Below are 22,602 nucleotides of genomic sequence, written 5' to 3'. Positions count from 1 at the left end.
ATTCCATCACTTGATGGAGCAGTAGAGTGATATTCTGATTGGAGTGGGCTCAAGGCAGTGGAAAGAAAGAAAGATACAGTGTAAATGTCACTTCATGGAGTAAGCAAGAAGGGGGGGGCAAAGAAATGCAGTGATTGGAAAGACGTGGACTCAAAGGAGTCTTACATTTTATAAAAATTGGGGAAATAACATGTTTGTAGGCTGATGGGAATGATCAAGCAGAGATTGGAGAACTGAAAATGGAAGATCGAAGGGAGAAGGGTTGGAGCTAAGTTCTTGAGTAGTAAGAAGAGGTCTGATGCAGAAGGGAGCTGTTGCCTTGGCTGGAACCTTGGATAGTTCTTCCATAAAGAACAGGGAGTGTATAGGCAGAAGTGCAGGTGGGCAAGTAGAATGGATCATTGGTGTTTAGAGCAGCTCCTGGCTGATTTTTTTCCTGTTTTCTTAATGAGAGAAATAAATGGTCATTTGTCAAGAAAGTGAGAATTGAGGAAAAGATGCTGGAGGTTTGAGGAGAAAGGAAAAGATGTGCTGTATTTCCCTAGGAAATTAGTCTTCAAGTTTTATTTACATATAGGATGAAAGAACTGGACCAAAAGGACAACTTTTTTTTTTCAATAGGATATCCATCCATTTTATGCCGATTTGATGAATATTCTCTATGACAAGGATCACTACAAGTTGGCTCTAGCACAAATAAATATTGCCAAAAATTTAGTGGACAAGTAAGGCATTTTCTTAATGTACAGTATCTTTTAAGCTGTTTTGGAACATGATAAATCTCTTATGTATTTAAAAAAAATTTTTTAAGTGTTGCTAAAGATTATGTATGGCTTATGAAATATGGAGATTCTCTCTGCCACTGCAAACAGCTGAAACGGGCTGCCCTTGGTGAATGTGTACTATTATCAAGAGACAGAAACAGAGTTTGGAATATTTGGAACAAGGTATTTATTATACATTGTAAGCAAAATGGATTTTAGTATCTTCTGTTAAGATATTTGATCTATATTGAGAACTTGTTTTTCAAGTGTATGCTTGTTATTTGTTGTAAGTGCTATTTTAGAGATGACAGGGTTATATTGTTTCTTCCAGCTTTCTTATCCTAATGAGCGAGTTATTTTTTATTGAAAAAGGGGTTGGTACTTATAATGTTTACAATTTAGTAACTATTAAGAAACTTGTTTTTCATATTTAATAGATAAGACAGACATAAATCATAAGAAAATACTGGAAAATACATAAAATAAATTAACCCGTAGTTCCACCTATTATTGATATTTTTATTTCTGTTTATTTACTTTTTATTAGAGAAGTTATAGGTTAACAGAACAATCATTCATAAAATACAGGATTCCCGTACACCACCCCACTAACAACAACTTCCATTGGTGTGGGACAATTTGTTACAATTGATGACAGCACATTGTTTATAATGTACTGTTAGTTAAAGTCCATGACATTTTAATTTTTTATAAAAAATGCTTTTCTTTGAAATAAGTGTATTAGCATCCAAAAGAATTCTTCAGTTTTTTACCTGATATTTTTATTTCTGGGACAGTCTTCTGAATGCGATAGGATTTTATTGAAATAGTTACTTGCCTTCTTACATGCATGCATTGTTAAACTAAAATTATTTTAACTCAGTGTTGATTTAGTTCCCCTCATCTTGCAAATAATTTTTGACACAATTATAATACTTGGAATTGTTGAAAGTGCTTTCTAATCTTTATGGTAATATGATGAGTGTCGTTATGGAACTGTGTTTGTATTACAGATGTGGTAGAGGAGGACTAAAGGAATTAAATAAGTCCTCTGCCAAAGAGCGAGAAAGTGGTGGCACTTACTGTTTAAAAGATACTGTCTTCCCAGGTATTAACTCAGTTCACAAGAGGCAGCTGGGTACTTATTTCTTAGACTTGTGTTTTGGGCCCCACTCTTGACCTATTGAATTGAAATATTGGGTTGGTAGGGCTAAGAATATTATTCTTGGTACAGCCAGATTTGGGAGATAATACTCTGTATACCATGTTACCTCTGCAACTAACTCATTTTTCCATTAATTTATATTTTCTTCATCACTTAAGAAATGTTGCTGTGAGATTAATATTACCATGGGCTTGGAGTATAACGGAGTTGAACAGAAAATTTCAAGCGAATCTTAAACTTTAAACTTTGAGTCTCTTAATTTTTCTTAGAAAATTAAACATTTTTTTAAACTTTTCACAGTGTGTCAACATCCTGTTTGCCAACCGTTAATCCAAACACAAGGACTCTGCTTTTATGTGGGTACCACAATGTTGGAAAATCCAGTTTCATCAATAAGGTTGGTCTGGTTTTGATTATAAGGCTGATAATGGGATTACTTTTTGGTGAGAGAGCCATTTTATTCTGAGTTTGTGGAATAAATGTTGACTTTGGTAATATTTTTGGCAGACTACTCTAGTCATTTAATAAATATCGTCCTGGTCTGCAGGATTATTGAACACCTGGAAAAAATACTTGATTTCCTCTTAAGAAGGATGAACTCTTTGTCAGAATCTAGATTTATATTGCAGTAAGAGACTTGTATATGTCAGAGATTTCTAAGAAATGAGAGATACACAAATACATTTTTGTTAAAATAGCCTTTCACTATATTCACTGATATATGTATCAAATAGCACAAAGGATGTGGTATCGCAGCATATTCTGGGAATGTGGTAACAGAGTAGTAATTTATTTTAAATATTTTACCTATTGAATTGTATTTTCTCAATCTCAAAAAGTATTTCTTGGTTAATTTGTCACTGGTTACTATATCAGCATAAACTGTTTCATCCATTGTAGTGTTAAATTTCTAAGTCAATTTTCACTTGAGTGGGTTTATTAGGATTCAGTGGTACTATTTAAGTAATTTAGTGATTTATTGCCTCAGGACATTTTAACAGAACTTAAGAGTCCTGAAAAGAATACAGCATTTAATTTTATACAACTAGCAACAGCTCAACATCCCAAACTCCCTCACTCCCTCCACCCCACCCCAGCAAAAAATATATTAAATAAGTTATAACTTATCTGGTACCAAGAATACGTTTACTTTTAGGTAGACCTTTAAGTTTTTACTTTATCCAAAAGTCACTGTGGCACAGTAACAAGCTGAAGATCTGCGGTATCCTGTCTGATGTTTTCAAATAATTTTTAAGCATTCTGTGAATAATTTTTAGGCCTAATGAGTAATGCTGTGTGGTCTAAAATGCTAGTCAGTCACTACCTGTGCCTTTTTAAAATTTAAATTAGTTTGAATTAAACAAAATTAAAATTCAGTTCCTCAGTTGCATACTAACCACATTTCAGGCAATCACCTGGTGGCTGCCGTATTAGATGGTGCATTTATAGAATGTTTCTGTCATTCCAGTGGGATAAGCACTGAGAAGATGGGGCAGGGGGAAGAGCTCTTGAACTTCCGCTCAGTGATGAATATCCTCCAGATCTGGGTTCTCCTTAGCCTTCCTCATGTCTGATTCGTGTTCTTCCTCTGCGGTTCAGGTGTTATGAGGAAAGTGGAGCTAGTTGGTTTGTAGGTTTGGAAGCTTCTGTCCTAAACGTTTAATCATGTGAGTCCTGTTTTATTTCTTTTTCTACAAAAACACCAATTAGTTTCAGTAATATGTAGGTGCCATGTTTATGTTCTTTGAGAGAAAGCAGGAAATAATAATAAAATTTGTGATTATTTAAATTTTGATTGTTTATTTAAAGGTGACGAGCAGATGTAGATGTACAGCCTTACGCCTTTACAACTAAATCTTTGTTTGTTGGGCACATGGATTACAAGTATCTACGTTGGCAGGTGAGTGTTCTTTACCTTTAAAGACAGAACTTACCTTTTAGTTTTTTTCTTAGTGGATTTGATTTCAGTGTTTTCCAAAGAACTATAGTATCTGCCCATTTCATAATACTCTTAGTATAGAGGCAACTGTATCTCCTCTAGAGAGAATTTTGGGGAGATGAAGAAAATAGATTCTCTGGAGCCACCAAGAACTTGGAATTTGTCTATCATTGGCAGCTTTGGGGCTGTGTGAGGGTAGTTCACTTACCTCTGATACAATTCAAGGGAATTAGCCAGCTAACAGTATGAATTTGTATATTGTGTTAACCATGATGCCCTTTTACTGAATTGAAGTGCTATTTGTCATCATTTCTAATTCTGTCATTAGAAGTGGCATATTCTGTTTAAAAATTTAAATGTTTGTTTCTGCAGTGCAGTAATTTTGTAAATTATGAAGTAATTCTTAAGACATGGATGTTTTACTAGTTATTCCAATTTTTAAATTTTGTGATGTCACTAATGAAAAGAGGCGTCATTTCTCTCAAGCTAATCTTCCCTCAACCCTCACTTTTTTTTTTTTAATTTTAATTTAAAGAGTACATGTTTTTCTCTTACTGCTTTGTTTATTTTATAATGGTCAGTTGGGGAGATCTACATTTTTTTTGTCAAGTCTAGTTCGGGAATGTGAAGAGTTCCTGGATGTATTGGACAAAAAGTTTGTGAATAACAACTGTTTGTAATACTAAAATTGGATTTTTAGGTTGTGGATACTCCTGGAACTTTGGATCACCCCATGGAGGACAGGAACACTATTGAAATGCAGGCCATCACAGCACTGGCCCATCTTTGTGCTGCAATTTTGTATGTCATGGATCTGTCTGAACAATATGGACATGGATTGAAGGAGCAGCTAGAACTCTTCCAAAATATTAGACCTCTCTTTATCAATAAGGTATGATGATTAATATTTTACTATTAATGTTAATTAATTTTAAAATGAATAATTTATAATCTGTTTTGAAAATATTAACTTCATTATTTCTCTTCCTTGCTAGCCTCTTATAGTTGTAGCAAATAAATGTGATGTGAAGAGAGTATCTGAACTTTCTGAAGTTGATCAGGTAAATCACCTTAACATTTTTGTAACAATTCAAATGTTTCTTGCCTCTTAATTTAGAATTTCATTCTCTCTCAATCAGAATTTAGAAGGAATTTTAGCAATACTATTCTGTTTTTTTTTATTTAAAGTTGTAACAGCCTTAGTGCTTTAGTGACGTGACCAACATAGAAACCCAGGTAGTGGCAAACTAACTGAATCCCAGGTTTCCTGATTCCTACTCTGTATTCTTGGTGCTCTGAGAAATGTCCATGTGTTTAGTAGTGAATCCATACATTTAACCTTTCATAAATATGTTTAGGCCTCAGGATAGCCTATATATAAGAGCAACATTTTCCAAAATATATTTCTATTGAGAAAGGATGTTCATAGATATTACTTAACAAAAGATGTTAAATAAATTTGGGAAATGACTGATTGAACAAAGGAAAATGGACTTCTGTAAAGTACTGTAATATAAGATTTTTCAGAATCTTAAATATTTAATGTTTACTGTATATTTCCAAGGGGAAGATAACACTTTTATGCATCATGTTTCAAACTGATTTGACCCTGTAACCCATTCACGATCAGTGCTTTGAGAAGCAGTGCACTAGAATAGTGGTTCTCAAGATGTGGTTCCTGGATCAGCAACATCATTTTCACTTTTACCTGGTAACTTGTTTGAAATGCAAATCCCTGAGCCCCACCTCAGATTTACAACATCAAAAACTTTGAGGGTAGGGCCCAGCAGTCTGTGTTTTTTCCCAGGCCCTTCAGGTATTTCTGATATTTATTAAAGTTTTGAGAACCAATGTACTAGAATAATAAATTAGACCTGGCCATATGTCCTGCAGTGTACTACACTGATAAAGTTAAAGTCTTGATATCACTTGTTTTATTTGGAAATTAGTTTTTGGTAAGTTTTTCTTAGTGTATTTTCTCTAAATTACTGTTTAAACACTGACAAGAGAATTAACTTGTCTTAAAAGGAACCCATGTATCTACTAAGTTATTTCAGTTTTTCTGTCTAAAGAGAGTTAGAAGGTAGAGAAGAGGGGAAAGTAAGTAGTGCTAGGTAGGTTTAAGAAACAAATGTAGTTTTAAAATACAGGGAGGGGGCAAGATGACAGCATAGGAAGGTGTGGAATTTAGTTAGTCCTGTACAGCAGCTACAGTAAATATCCAGGAGAACTTCCTGGAACAGCTGTTTGGGGGATGTCCATGACAGGACACACATCATACACAAGTCTGAAACTGGTAGAAGGCCCAGAGATCATACCACAGAACTGGATGTAAAGCCCCAAACCCCAGAGGTTGGCCCACCTCCCCCACTGGCAAGGCAGGTTGCTGTAGACACTTCCCAGTGGGGAAAAAGAAGCAGATTGTTTTAGGAGCAAGAAAAGATAGATCATCCAAGTTCCCGTTGTGTTTTTAATGAGCAAATTTGCACTGCTAAGTACAAACTCCCAACACAGATACACCCAGAGAAAATAGAGAGTAACCCTGAGGTCTCTCTCCCCCAACAGAGAGAAAGTGGGGTGACAAGGAGAAAAAAACTCAAAAATGAAAAAAAAATGAAGGCTTCTGGAGGTGGATGGGCTCAGCATACTGGAAAAGGGCTGTCCCTTTTATAGAGCTGGGTACCAACTCCAGCTTCTGTCTGGTGACCCTTGGGGACTGGAGGCTGGCTCTGAAAAGGGATTTTTTTAGTTTAGTTGTTTTCTTTCTCTCTCCCTTATTTTTAAAAAGTTTTTAAAGTAGCTCATTAGAGAAAACCTCAGGCATTTTCAATTGTCGGCTCTGACCCAGGCAAGGGTGGAGTTAAAATAGGTTTGAGAGTGAGAGCAACAAGTCAAGTGAAGGAGGTAATTCTCTACTGGGCATCAATTCCCCAAGGAAAGCAGGGGTTGTGGGTGGTTAGTGCAAGGCCCAGTTCAAGTGGTGGCCTGCCTTCAAAGTCAGACCCCAGTGGCTGGGAATCAGAAAGAGCTTAAGCCTGCCTTTCTACCTCAGCCCCTGTCTAAACCACACTCCTGGCAGATTTAGATTAAAGACTCCACACCAGTCTGTGTCGGGGGGAACTGCAAACTGACAAGTGCCACCTGCTGGGCAGGATAGGAAAAGCAGAGTCTAGAGGCTTCACAGGAAAGTCCCTGGGTCTCATCTTCAGGGAAACTTAATACTAATTACGCTCTCCTCCTGAGACCTGGGCCTGCCTTGTTTGGAAAATCTGATTGGGGTTGGTCAGATCTGGGGAGACCCTCCTCAAAAAGAACGATCTGTATAGGCAGGGCATGATCCAGAAAAGCAAGAGCTGAAAAATTTTGAACAGTTAATAGAAGTTATGCTACAGGTCTAAAATAAGTTGAACTGAAAGCCAAAAAAAAAAAAAAAACAAAACAGAGAATAAAGCCATCTAACAAGAAAACCCTAGGTATAGAAGTGAAAACAACATCCAGAATAAACTAAGCAAGGAAATCAGATGCTGGGACATCAACAAAAAATTAAAAAACATATTAGGAGAATTGAAGATATGGTCCAGTCAGAGAAACAAACTAACACTTCAAAATGAGATGCAAGAGTTGAAACAATTAATGTTCAGTCAAACATGCTAAATCAAGTCAAAAATCAAATCAGTGAGTTGAGGGAAAATATGGCAAAAGAGATGAAGGATATAAAGAAGACATTGAGTGACCATACAGAAGACCTTGAAAGCTTGAGATGACAAATGGCAGAGCTTATAGGAATGAAAGGCACAATAGAAGACATAAAAAACACAATGGAGACTTACGACAGCAGATTTGAAGAGGCAGAAGAAAGGATTAATGAACTAGTGGACACTACTACTGAAATTCTACACACAAAGGAAAAGATAGGGAAAAGCATTAGCAGAGTCTCAGAGAATTAAATGACAACATGAAGCAAATGAATATATGTGTTATGGGGGTCCCAGATGGGGAAGAGAAGGGAAAAGGGGCAAAAAGAATAATGGAGAAAATTATCACTAAAAATTTCCCATTACTTATGAAAGACATAAAATTAGAGATCTAAGGAGCAAAGCAAGCCCCAAACAGAATAGATCCACATAGTCCTACTCCAAGACACTTATTAATCAGATTGTCAAGTGTCAGAGATGAAGAGAATTCTGAAAGCAGCAAGAGAAAAGTGATCCATCACCTACAAGTGAAACTCAATAAGACTGTATCCAGATTTTTCAGTAGAAAACATGATGGCCAGAAGGCAGTGGTATATTATATTTAATATATTGAAAATGAAAAACTGCCAACCAAGAATTCTGTATCTGTCAAAACTGTCCTTCAAAAAGGAGGGAGAGTTTAAATATTTTAAAACATACAGGCAATGAGAGAGTTTGTAAATAAGAGACTGGCTGTAGGAGAAATATTAAAGGGTGTACTCCAAGCAGATATGAAAAGACAGGAGAGAGAGGTCTGGAGAAGAATGTAAAAATTGCTGTCATTAATGGTAAAAAGAAAAAAGCGAGATATGAAATAAAAAGTCCAAAAGACAAAATGGCTGAAGAAAGTACTGCTTTTACAGTAATAGCATTAGATGTTAGTAGATTAAACTCCCCATTCAAAAGACAAAGACTGATGGAATGGATTAAAGAACAGGATCCATCTATATGCTATTTACATGAGACTCACTTTAGACTCAAGGCCAAAAATAGATTGAAAGTGAAAGGCAGGAAAAAGATACTTCACGCAAATAACAACCAAAAAAGAAGGAGTAGCTATACTAATATCTGGCAAATTGGTTTTCAAATGTAAAGCAATTAAAAGAAACAAAGAAAGGCCCTATGTATTAATAAAAGGAACAATTCATCAAGAAGACATAAAAATCATAAATATTTATGCTCTGAGCCAGAATGTCCCGAAATACATGCATACACTGACAACACTGAAAGGAGAAGTAGAAATAGGCACCTCTACAGTAATAGTTGGAGACTTCAGTTTTCCACTCTTATCCATGGATAGGAACATGTAGACAGAGGATCAATAAGAAAACAGATTTTGAGTAAAATAATGAATGAACTGGACTCAACAAGCATATACAAAACATTACATGCTGAACAGCAGGATACACATTTTTCTCAAGTGCTCATGGATCATTCTCTAGGATAGACCATATGTTGAGTCACACAAGTTTCAGTACATTTTAAATGATTGAAATTACACAGAACACTATCTCAGATCATGATGGAATGAAGGTGAAAGTGCATACCAGGTGAAAGGCCGAAGAATTCACAAATGTAAGGAGGCTAAATGACATGTTCTTTAACAACTAGTCAGTCAAGGAAGAAATTGCAAGAGAAATCAGTAAATATCTTGCACAAATGAAAATGAATACACAACACCTCAAAATTTATGGATGCACCAAGGTGGTGCTGAGAGAGACATTTATTGTCCTAAATGCCTATATTAAAAAATAAGAAAGTGTAAAAATTGAGGAATTAACTATACACATGGAAGAACTAGAGAAAGAACAGCAAACTAAACCCAAAGCAAACAGAAGGAAAGAAATAGAAATGAGAGCAGAAATAAATGAAATTGAGAACATGAAAACAATAGAAGCAATGAACCAGATGTTGATTCTTTGAGAAAATAAGTTGCAAATAAAAATCAGAAATGGGAGAGAGGATATAACTACTGACCCCTCAGAAATAAAGAAGATAATGGGAGGATACTATGAGCAAGTATATGCTAATTAAGTAGAAGATGTGGATGAAATGGACACAACTTAGAAAAGCATCAACAGCCAACATAAAGAAACAAATGTAATGATTAAGTTCTTAGACTTTGGAGTTAGTCATGTTCAAGTCCTGACTTTACCATTTATTAGCTGTGTGATAGGGAACTTAGTTAAACCTTCTGACTCTTAGTTTATCTATAAAATAGAGGTAAAAGCTGTATCATAGGTTTGTTGGAAAGATTTAATGAAATTGGAAAGCAAGTTGGTAATAATAGCTATTTTTTAATGCAATAGTAATGGCTATTTAATATTCAGTTAATAAATATTAAATATCCTGCCCTTTAGAAGTGCTAAAGTATTGGTGCTTCTAACTTCATCAAAGCAACACTAAAGGAGATTGTTATCCCCATGTTACAGATGATAAATTTTTGTCATCACATGCCTACTCAGGCTCAGGTGCATCTTACTCAGTAGTTGTACTGATAGTAAGTGGCAGAATTGGTACTCAGACCTTGATTTTCTCTAAGGTCAGTTCTCTTTCCAATAGAAGAGGAAGTCTTCTGGCAAGTTAAATCCTGGTAATAGTGGAAATAGATCTTGTTCAGGAGTAGCTTAAATATGTTGGAACTGGTCACATTGCATCTAACCATGGTTGCATTTACAGTTAGATGTTTTTTTAAATGGCATTTGATGGAGGAAAATAAAAATGAAGTTCCTTCTCTTGGAATCTTAGTAACTTCTAAGTATTTAAATTTGTAAATATTTTATGTTGTTTTCTAAGGAATTCTTTGTAGGCTGTAGAGGTTAAATTTTTTTTATAACAAGTAAATACTTTCTTAAAACAATAGGTATTAAGTGTTTCTTTTTGAAAGAAGAGGTCTTATAGAATGTTGTGGAGCCAGGTATTCACTTGCTTTAGTATAGTTTGATCCGCCCACTAATTTCTATTTTCTTACTCATAGGAGAATATAGGATAAAAACAAATAACTGTTATTAGGAGATCTCTGTCCTTCAAAACAGTTAAAAAACAAACCGGATGTTGAAGAATTAGAGTTTGCACTTACCATTTGAGAAATAGTAACACTTATTCCATAGGGGACCAGAAATAAACAATGCATCTAACATTTTTCCTTTATCTTCCTAGAAAATATTTATAGATTTGCAAGCTGAAGGATTTCCTGTGATAGAAACCAGCACCCTGACGGAGGAGGGTGTTATTAAAGTTAAAACAGAGGTCAGTACTTCTTAAAATCAGATATCAATCTTTTATTTTAATGTCTTTTTTAAGTTTTAGAAAAAATAGTTTTTCTGCTAGGTTTTAGTAGTACTCTGAGCATTCATATGCTAGATAGTTAGAAATAGTACTCTAGTTAATAAGACAGTGTTTTAAGTCCTACTCCACACTCCCAAGTGAATATGGGAATTTGAAGAGGTATAATTCCAACCATAGGTAATTTACCATAAAATATCTGCTGAACAGATTGCATTTAGCCCTACCAAACAAAAAGATGATAAGGTAAGATTACCTTTTTAGAGAACCTTTGAAGTAATTATATGTTTCTGATAAAGTAAATAGAGGGCGGTGCACTGGTGGCTCAGTGGAAGAATTCTTGCCGGCTGTGCTGGAGATCCGGGTTCGATCCCCCCAGCCTGCCCATGCCAAAAAGTAGTAGATACTGTCCTCATACCTTTTTCTAAGAATTTTAGGTCAAAAAAAGAATTTCATAAGTAATCTTCAGTTTCTCTTTCGTAATAAAAATAATGCATATATATGATAAAGAATTGAAAACTATAAGTGTCAAGTAAGTAAAAACTGCTTCTCATTCTCCTTGGGGCCATTACTGTTAACTTTATTTTGTTTATCCTTCCAGAAATTTTCTTGGTGTATAATACGCATACTTAAAAAAATATTTTAAACACAAACAGGTATGTGTTCCATTCTCTTACACTTTGCATTTTAACTTTAAGAATTTATCATGTACATATTTCCATATTAGTACATGAAGCTCTGATTCCATTTCCACTTGTATATTTAGGTATTACCATTATGTACTGCTAGATATTTATTTCTCATTTCTTGTTATTACAAGTAGGGCTAGAGTACACATCTTTATTCATATGTCTGTGTTTTTTGCAAATATATATAGAGAGTAAATTTCAAGGATTGGTGTAGATCAGTGATGAGATAGTTACTGTCCTCCAGAATGCCTTTCTAATTTAATTACTCCACTAACAATTTGAGAATGTATGTTTCCCTACCTCTTCTACAATGTCGTATATTAACTTGAGCCAATCTTTTACTGCTGTGATGTTTTTTGTTTCGTTTTTTTTTTCTTTTGTTTCTGGTTTTTTTAGTCTCACCAAATGCCCCACCTGTTCATTCACATCTCTGTATGCCTCATGACTTTGTTCCTTTTTTTAGCAGCACAATCTTCGTTTATAAGTATACACCATCGTTCGCCAATCTACTTCTCCATCAGTGCATCCTTCAGTCACCTGCATTCATTGGGCATCATGGAGAGGACCCAAAGCCCACAGTCCATCAGCATTCTCAATTTGAGATAATTTCATTGTCCCCAAGAGAAAGAAAACCAATAAACACTCCCTTGCCAAGTAGGAAGTCTAAACCTCCTCATAACTCTTGTCCCTCACCCAAGTATTTACCTCTGCTGTTGCTGTGGTTTCCTTTTGAACATAGCTCATAGTGTGCATAGCAGTTTTTCCCTTGTACCCTGGACTTAAACACTATCTGTACAAGAATCATATCTTTGAAGTAAGTCTTACGAGAAGTAATTCATATTTCTACCATTAGTCAGTGAAACACATAGGCTATACAGCCCCTTTAAATCTTGTTCATCCTCAATAAGGTAATATTACTTATAGACCCACTAGAGAACCACCTTCACTCCTATCTCTTCACTTGGAGTTCAGCTTCATTAGCTAATGGTTCACCCATCTCTAACTTCTATGTATCTCTAAGTCCTCTGAAATATAAGCCTCTGATTAAAAGTGGAATCATACAGACCTTTTGTGTCTGGCTAATTTCACTCAGCATTATGTCCTCAAGTCTCATCCATCTTGTCATGTGCTTCAGGATGCCATTTTGTCTTATTGCTGCATAATATTCCATTGTATGTATATACCACATTTTGTTGATCTACTTGTCTGTTGATGGGCATTTGATTTGTTTCCGTCTTTTGGCAATTGTGAATAATGCTGCTATGAACGTCAGTGTGCAAATGTCTGTGTCGTTGCTTTCAGCTGTTTTTGGTATATACCAAGTAGTGCTATTGCTGGGTCATAAACATTCTTCCATAGTGGCTGCACCGTTATAGATTCCCACAAGCAGTGCCTAAGTGTTCCAGTTTCTCCATATCCTCTCCAACATTTATGCTTACCTGTTTGTTTAATAGCAGCCATTCTTAAAGGTGTGAGATGGTATCTCATTGTAGTCTTCATCTGCATTTCCCTTATAGCCAGTGAAAATGGGCATCTCTTCATGTGCTTTTTTTTTCATTTTTTTATTAACTTTTAAATTAAAAAAAATATAAGAAAGAAACACATTCTTAACATGTGATCATTCCATTCTACATATATAATTAATAATTCACAGTATCATCACATAGTTGCATATTCATCATCATGATCTTCATGTGCTTCTGAACCATCATATCTGCTCTTCAGAAAAATGGCTATTTGTATCTTTACCCCTATTGCTATGATGTTTTGTCAACTCTTTATTGTTATAATTCTTTAATGATTTGTATAGTTAAGCATTTTCTATGTGTTGTTTGTATGTTTACAGACCTTTTATTTCTTTAGGTTGTTTAACTTTTACTTGCTCATTTGTAATTTGTATATTAAATATGTCAGATCCATATCATATCATATGTGCCATACTTTTTTTCTTGTCTCTTGCCTTTTGATATTTGGTATCTTTTTGTTAGCACAAAGAAATTAACATTTGTAGACTAGTAACATATATTAATATTTCCTTTATGCCTGTTGGGCTTAAACAATGGGAATTTATTGGCTCATGATTTTCAGGCTAGAAGAAGTCCAAAATTAGTGTCATCAAAGCAGTGCTTTCTCACATAACACTGGTGTGCTGGGGTGGCCACCACTCCTTGGTCCTTCCTTGGCTTTTCTGTCACATGGCAATGTACATGCGACCTTTCCTGGCCCCTCTCTTCTCTTCCAGGTTCCAGTTTCCATTGACTTTCAGTTTCTGGCTGCTCTCTGTGGCGTGTGTGTGTGTGTGTGTGTGCATGTACACGCGTTCGCGTGTACTTGTTCTCTCTCTCACTCTTTGTCCATCTCTCTGTTTTTCCCTATAAGGCCTCCAGTAATAGGATTAAGACCCATCCTGATAAACCTAGGGCTCTATCTGAGATTCTATAAAGATTCCATGCACTATAATTACTTTCCGGAAACCTACAACATCCAGATAGGTTCCTAGGCCAGATAAGTCCTGAAAGAGAGGGGCCAGCCTCTCTGGAATATCGACTAGTTCTCTCCCCTTAGCCTATATTATCAACAGCCCTTCCCAATATGAAAAAGTTAAAAAGGGCATTTTCCATATCCCCCTAAAGATTGGGAGAAAGATCAAAGGAGAAGGTGGAGTTACAGAGAAAATGAGATTTAACAACTGAATATGACTGCTGAATCATACTGATACTTCTTTTAGTCTCCAGTATCTTGGAGCATCTAGAAGGAAAAACCTAATATGGTGGAAGTATAACCCACACCAAACTCTGAAGTCTATTCTAAAACTAATTGTGCAGTATGCTTTGAGATTTTTCATTTTTTGTGTGTATATTATTTTCACAATAAAAAAAAATTTTAAAGACCCATCTTGATTAGCTGAAGTAACTCATCAGTAGGTAAATAGGTTTACAAGGGTTTATGTCTACAGGGAAGGATTAAGTTTAAGAAAATGTTTTTCGAGGGGAACATAGCTCCAAGCCACCAGAGACTCTTCACACCTTTCATTTCAAACTCACTTCTTCTCTAGATATTGATCTGATAGAATCATGGTTTATTTAGATGCCCAAGGAATAAACCTTAATGTTAAGGCATATTCATTCTCATCTCTTCTTATTTATTCTCCTTCTGAAATGCACTTTGTTCTCTGTTAGCTAGTTTTCATTTTCACCTAGACTGCCTTTGCCTTAATTGGTCTTCCTTTCTTAGTCTTTTCCCTCTTTTCAACCTATGTCTGCATTACTAGGCCCAAAATATCTCATCATATTATTCCTCTTTTTAATACTTCAAGTTTTCCTTTTTGATCCAGCTTTTACCATGTAATGTCCAGTTATTTAGTATGGATATAAGGCCTTTTGCGATTTGTCCTAACTTACCTACTTTTCCATCCTAATTCCCTGTATACATTTTTCACATAAATAATAATATGACTTTAAGCATTTGGTCACATTTAGTTTTGTTGAATTCTGGTCTGAGATTTGTCTGGTTATGAAATATGTCCTTTTTCTTTTTTCAATTAAATATATAGTGAGTGAGATTATGTTTTGGGGTCACAGTGTATTAGAATGGATAAATGGGGTGTTACAACTAGTTCAGGCAGTTTTTTTTTAATTGAGTTACCTACACGTACCACACAGTCCTTCCAGTGAATATAATCAGTGGCTCACAATATCATCATATAGTTTTGTGTTCATCATCAGGATCATTTTTGTAACACTTGCATCACTCCAGAAGAAGAAATCCATGCATCCTACACCCCTTGACCTTTCATTGACCACTAGTACTGCAATCTACTCCAATTTTTTTTACCCTTATCCCCCCTGCTATTCATTTATTGTCCTTATATTTTTACGCATCTGCCCAAACCCTGATAAAGGGAGCATCAGACATAAGGGTTTCATAATCACATGGTCATATTGTAAAAACTATATAGTGCTACAATTGTCTTCAAGAATCAAGGCTTGGAACTGGAACACAGTTCAACAGTTTCAGGTACTTCCCTCAAGCAAGTCCAATACACCATAAACTGAAAGGGGATATCTATATAATAATAAGAATGACCTCCAGGATAACTTCTTGACTCTGAAATCTCTCAGCCACTGAAACTTTATTTCTTTTATTTCTCTTTGCCCTTTTGCTCAAGAAGGCTTTCTCAGTCCCATGATGCCCAGTCCCAACTCATCCTTGGTAGTCCTATCCCATATTGCCAGGGATATTTACATCCCTGAGAGTCCTGTCCCACGTAGAGAGAAGGGCAGTGAGTTCACCTGCTGAGTTCAAGCTGATTTATAAAATTCCTTAAGAATTCCAGGTTCTTTTAAATATCTGCTGGTGGCTATAGTAATGAGGAAGGTGATAACTGGGTGTTTTTTCACCTTAATATCCATAGTAATTACTTTAAAAAGACCTAAGAGAAGTGGCACAGAATAATTAGCAATATGGCATCTGTTTAATATCAAGTAGTCTTCATTTTCTCCACAGAATCCATTTCCGTTGAAAATCAGCTCCAGCCCATAGGATAAAGCCCACTTGTGATTCTGGACTTTGTGTAATTGTGTTCCTTGTGTCCTCAGAGGTTTTAAGGAAAACCTAGTTCCCATATGAATGTCACTACATTTATTTATTTGAGTTTTTTTATTGTTAATTTTGTTTAACTCTGACTTTTTTTATTAAAGAAATTGAAAGAGTTAGAAAAAGAAGAAGAACTAAGAACAGCTGTTGGAGAATATGACAGTGAATCTGAGAGTGATGATGAGGAAATGGTGGAAATCCGACAGTTTGGCAAAGCAAATTAGAGAAAAAAAGAAACTAAAAATTCTGCAGTCCATAGAAAAGAATACACAGGGACCCAGAATGGCTTGAACTGCTAAAAAAACAAGTTTTGTTGCTTTGCAAAGAGGCATGGCCTATTTCTTCACAAAGCAGATTCCTGGGTAATCATTACTAAATTGAACTTTTCAACCCATATGTGACCATAAGATTCTTTTTAAATATTTTTATTTAAGAAAACAAACAGTACACTTAGAACCATAAAAAATGGGTATCTTACTGTGCAAACGAAAGTTTTACAGTGATTATTTGGATACTTTTATTTAAATATGACTATGGTTAAGCAAACTAAGATAACCATAAGATTTTATATATTTTATTTTGTTAGTATATGTTGACTTACAAAATTGATTTTTGATCTTTTATATTTTGATTAATTATTGTGTGTTTTCTTGGCCTTTCAAGCTTCAAGGCCAGCAATTTTGGATTCAATCACTTTGCAGTTGTACAAATTAAGATTGTAATTTGTCAATTGTAGAAGCTTAAAGCCATCAGTTAACCTGTTCTTATTCTTTTATTTGTGTTTGAATTAGGACTGTTATCTTTTGCAAGTTACAGAAATATAATTTACAAGTTACAGAAACCTAACCCAGTCTTAATTTAAACCCCTAAGGCAGTTTATTGACTGATGAGGCAAGAATCACACTTCAGGCACAGATGCATCAAATGATGTCAGGACTCTATCCATTTTTTAGCTCTCTTTGTTAGAGCATCATCTCTTCAGTTCTATGATGTGTCAGGGGCAGGAAGTGGGAGTCTGTCATATCAGGGTTAGGGCATATCCTTATCCCTGTGACCAGAGCAGGATCCCATGACAGCATACCTGAACCATATGGGGCAGGCAGTCGAGAGGAACAGTTTCCCTAAAAGGAGGACAATGATGCTGGGAAGTTAAGGAAAGGAAATACCTTGATTTTCTAACGGAAAAGGAAAGAAAATACCTTGATTCTAGAAATCTATCAATGAATATTCATATATTTGAAAAGACGTTTCATATGATGGCAAATGACTGGTGTTGACAGACTTAGATGTTTTTGTATTCCTCTTAGCAGTATTTAGTGTTTAGAAGGATTCCATGCTCTAGTTTCTGTCAGTCGTAAGGAATTCTTGGCCTTCCTTGGCTGTGACAGCACAAGTTTCATCTCTGCCCTTGGTTTGGGTCTTTGGACACATTGCTTAACCTCTCAGCTTCAGTGATCTTGTCCGTACAGTGAAGACAACAATTATTTAATCCCCAGCATTGTTGGGAAGAACAGAAAGACATAAACGTAACATCCTAATGTGTCTCACACAATAAAATGCATAGTAAGTGTTCATTTTCTTGTGATTTAACGAATCAGGTTGAGGTGTTCAAAAACTTGAAAGCAATCCCACATAAAAAATATAGTTTCTTTAAAAAGTGTATTAAAGGGTGGTGTGACAGTGGCTCAGTGGCAAAATTCTTGGCTGCCATTGCCAGAGACCCAGGTTCAATTCACGGAGCCTGCCCGTGTTCCCCCCCAAAGAAAGAAAGAGTATTAAAAATCATCATAAAAGGTATATTTTCCTTTGAATTTTTTTTAAATATTTCATCAGACTAATTTTTTTAAAAAAGTTACCCTATTGTTTCTTTTTCAGGTTCAGCAGAAAGTTTTGGAGAATGAGATGCGTAATCTTGGTGTTGACATGGATGATAAAGACAATGTAAGTGTGTAGGGATGGTTTCAGATATTTATATAGTTGCATACAACTTTGCAAAGAAGGCCAAGATTTTTGGTATCAGTGGGAATAAAAGTAGATTTGAAAAATATGGGTGAAAAGAAATTAGAACTTTCAACATTTCTATTGAGATTTATTGGCAAGGAATTTTGTATTGCAGGGGCTCAGTTGATACATACCTCATTAACTAGATGAGAATAGTGGCTTAAATCATGTTATCTACTTGGTTCTAGTTCCCTGTCAGAGACTATTTCAGGACATTTGTATAAGCAGACTTAAGGATCCTGTGCCATTGGTGCAGAAGGATGATATTTTCACAACTCAGTTTTGTTATTGTTCACAATATGTGAGAACTTTTAGGAAAACTTTGGGCATTCACAAGTGCTTAATTAACAAAATCATCTCTGAGATTGAGGGAAGTTTCCCATCCATTAATTGAATATTCCATTTTCATTAACATTGCCATTCATGTGAGTTGACTGCAATGCTTTTTTATTTTTCATTTTTGTCAATTTATTCTACACACACAGACACACATACACACATGTGCAGCATACATTATCTTCTGTTTCCACGTTAATGAAAACTTGGAGAAATACCAAAACAAAAAGGAAAACAAAAAGTCACACAAAAATAAATTAGGTTAAATGTGTTTAATTTGCTTTTCTCTGCATAGGACTTTTTATTTTTCTATTTTCCTTCAAAAATATATATTTATGGACATACTTTCTGCATATTACATCTACCTTTCATATTTAATTGAGTATAAACTATATAATTTCATTTTGAGCATTTTGGGTTGCTTACAGTTTAAAAACATATTTGCTGTTTCTTTAGAGAAGTTAAGGTTGTTTATAAGAAGCATGTAAATTTGTAAAATCGGCATCAGGAGGTGTACGAGTGGTTCGGTGGTAACATGCTCGCCTTCCATGCGGGACATCTGGGTTCAATTCCCAGACCATGCATCTAAAATAATAATAATAATAAATTGGTGCTGGGGAAAAATAAATTGGAATAGAATGTCAAAGAGAATAAATAGATAACTTTGCCTTGTACAATTTCTTTACTTGAACCATGACTGATTTTAAGCTTTCTTGTTGATGAAAATCTTGATGGTTTAATTAATATCCAATTAATTATCAAATAGACATGAGATATTACCCAAGACACAATGATTTAAGCTCTCAGTAGTTCACTGGAAGAATCCAGAAGTCTTCGCTACCCCATCATTTCTCTGGGAACCCAAAAATTAGAAGACATCTCAAGTATTAATTAGAATTCTTATTGTTTTACTACTATGAATTATGTCTTTGATTAAAAGAACTTTTTCGTATTCCAAATTAGTTTCTGAGAACAGATTACTAGAAGTGGAATTACCAAATTCAAAGGGGGGATAATTGTATTAAATTCCATTCCAGAAGGATTAGATAATTTGGGTTTTAATCAGTAGCATAGAGTATCTGTTTGCCTATATTCTTATGTACTTGTATGGCTTCTGAATTTTCATTATTTATTAAGTATTGTGCTTAGTCACTGCTTACCTCTTTTTTGGGGGGTTGGGAGGGCGAGAAGTGCTTGGTCTGAGAATCGACCCAGGTACTGTTTATCTTTTGAGATAGTTTATTATTTCTAGTTTATAGATGAGTTAGCAGCATTAGTGGGGTTAAGGGATTTACTTAAATCTCCCCAGTCAGCAAAAGGCAGAACCATGACCTGGCCTGTCTGACTACAGAATCTGTCCTCTCAATTACTAATGTGTCATTTCTGTGCTTAATACCAAGGTTGAACCTTCTGTCTGATGTTTATTACTTTGTGTTCATATAGCCCCCAAAATGGAGGCATGAGAGAGAAATAATATATTATGTCTGAAATATAAACTGTGGTGCTAATCTAAAGTTCTAGGTTGTAAGTTGAGCAATTTTAAAATTGTCAGCTCTTAACTAAATTTTTAAAAATGAAGTTAAATCACCTTTGTAACATTAAAGCAGCTTATGTTAACTGAGAAAGAACATTTGACCAGTAAATAATCAGAATTTAATTGTGTGTGTTTTAAAATCCTTAGTTTATTTGATTTTATTTTAATGATGCCCAGGCCCACTATGCAATCCAGGTAAGAAGATCTCAGAGTGTTACCAGGAAAAGAAAACGGGAAGACTCTGTACTGCTTTCTTCTATTGCTTGGAGTCATAGTTGCTCTTGAATGCCATGTGATGTTTCTGGTCTTAGGGATGTCAAGGTTAGTGTTTGTAAAATGTAATATGATAATTTTGAAAACCTCTATTATTGGGTGGGCCATGGTGGCTCAGCAGGCAGAGTTCTTGCCTACCATGCTGGAGACCCAGGTTTGATTCCCAGTGCCTGCCCATGCAAAAAAAAAAAAAAAAACAACAAAACCGCTATTATTATACTAAAGCTCAGGGTAAACACCAGCAGTTATCATTTGAAACAGATGAGAAGTGACAGGCAGAGGTTTAAAAGCTATGTATTCCCCATGAAATGTGTGCTTGGCTAGGGTACAGTGGAATGCTCAGCTGGTGAACCATTGCTTAATGCTTTTCTGTTGGGAACGAGGGTAGAGATTGGAGGTGAACCAAAGAATGGCTTTATGAAATAAGAATAAATACAACCAGGCACCAAGTGGTCTGATCTTAGGTTCCAGCAATTTAGGGAAGTGTTAGTATATGGTACCTACCCAGTAACTGAAGACCCTGGGCCTTCAGTTCCAACTAGCCCCTTACCAGGGAAATAACTCAGAGTGAGCTATTTGGGGATGGTTTTTTCAAGTTGGTAGCTTTGGTTAGTATCATACAATATAATCATTTATAGGGTCTTTGGGGAAAGAAATTTTAAATGTACAATTTCTTTTGCTGTAACTTCTTTTCATTTTGAAAAAATCAAAATTCACCTGTAGGAAAAAGTTTACATATAAAGCTGGCAAGCAGCTTTTTTTTTTTTAAAGTGAGTTTTAGACTGAAAGATGCCCATGATGGAAAGAGCACTTACTGAACTGAAAGTGGGAGGAAGGGCATTTTCTTGAGTACGTATGATATTTCAGGCATTTACACTTACTAGTTAATCTTCATAATAGCCATTATAAGTATTATTATCCCCATTGACTAGAAGCTAGTAACTTACCTGAAGTCATGGTCTCATTTTCATCTAGAAATCTGGATTTTAATATTGTTTTTGTCACTTGTTAATCATATGTGATTAGTAAATTTTCCTGAGTACCAGTTGCACATCCATAATTTGTTTAGGAGATCATAAGTACAGATGTACTCTAATCTTCCAGGTCTGAAATTTATCAATTCCTTATATGCATAAAACTTGTGCCAGATGTGATTTTTTTTAAGTCTTCTTTGGCAGGTACTCATTGAGTTCTTATCACTCTGTGGTGGGTTTGAGGGAAAACAGCAGTGAACAAGACTATTTGGGTCTCTACAGAACTTAGCAGACTAAGGACAGTAGAATGGACTGTTCTGTGATTATACACAACGGACATTGATTTTTCAGTAACTAAAGTGCTTCATGGTTGTCTTTTCCCTCCCTTTTTAGATGATGAAGAAAGCCAAGACCATGATGAAGAATGCTCAAAAGAAGATGAATCGGTTGGGGAAGAAAGGGGAGGCAGACAGACACGTGTTTGATATGAAGCCCAAACACTTACTCTCTGGAAAGAGGAAAGCTGGTAAAAAGGATAGAAGATAAGTGTCCTTTTGAATTGAAATTCGCTGAACTGATTTTTTTTCTTTGTTTTTTTTTTTTGTTTGTTTGCTTTGGTTTGATATAGTTTCATAAAGTTGAAGAAATGATCTATAAACTGAAAAAGGCAATGAAAATAAGTAAGGCACTTGCTACTTTGCTGGAAATCATGGTTATTTAACTATACAGATGTGAGAAATTTTTATTCCTACATACTATTTCAAATATTTTAAATAGACAGCAATTTCTCTGTTTAATGGTGTTTTGATTGCTTCAGAGTTGCAGAACTGGAAAGACTTACTGATATGATGACACTTCTGATAGAGAAAACCCTTATTTTCTTTGGCTAAGGGAAGCTTTGCTTTACCACACACATATAGTCCTTTTTTTGTGTGAAAAATATGCCCACTGTGAACTTGGGGTGAAGGCTACCAGAGGCCATGCTTTGTAGGCATGGGAGCAAATGGACATTTATGAATGTATTAGAAACCAGCGCTTCAAATACTCTCTTAAATTATTTTCTATTCCTTTATACGATGTATCATTGTGAAACTGTCTTCAATTACTTTATCTGAAGTAAACTTTGAGAAGGTACTTTACTTAGTTCATTTTTTGGTTTAATTATGTAACACTATAGACTTGGGCAAGTGAAAAGGGAGGAAATAAATGACATTTTTTGTTTTCAAAGAAATATGCTTTAAATATTTTATTTTTCATTTTGCTTATAGAAAACGGCAATTAAATCTGGTCTTGTCTTGCTCTAGTAACCCAT

At 35.2% G+C, this 22,602-nt stretch overlaps 1 pseudogene; it reads left to right on the top strand.

Annotated features, from left to right (window-relative positions):
• Positions 1-648: 648 nt before the first annotated feature.
• LOC143682608 (GTP-binding protein 4-like) lies at positions 649-21,864 on the top strand (annotated as a pseudogene).
• The last annotated feature ends 738 nt before the right edge of the window (positions 21,865-22,602 follow it).

Source organism: Tamandua tetradactyla, chromosome 1 (genome assembly GCF_023851605.1).
Source record: "Tamandua tetradactyla isolate mTamTet1 chromosome 1, mTamTet1.pri, whole genome shotgun sequence".
Taxonomy (NCBI): Eukaryota; Metazoa; Chordata; class Mammalia; order Pilosa; family Myrmecophagidae; genus Tamandua; species Tamandua tetradactyla.
This window is presented reverse-complemented; position numbering and strand designations above follow the sequence as displayed.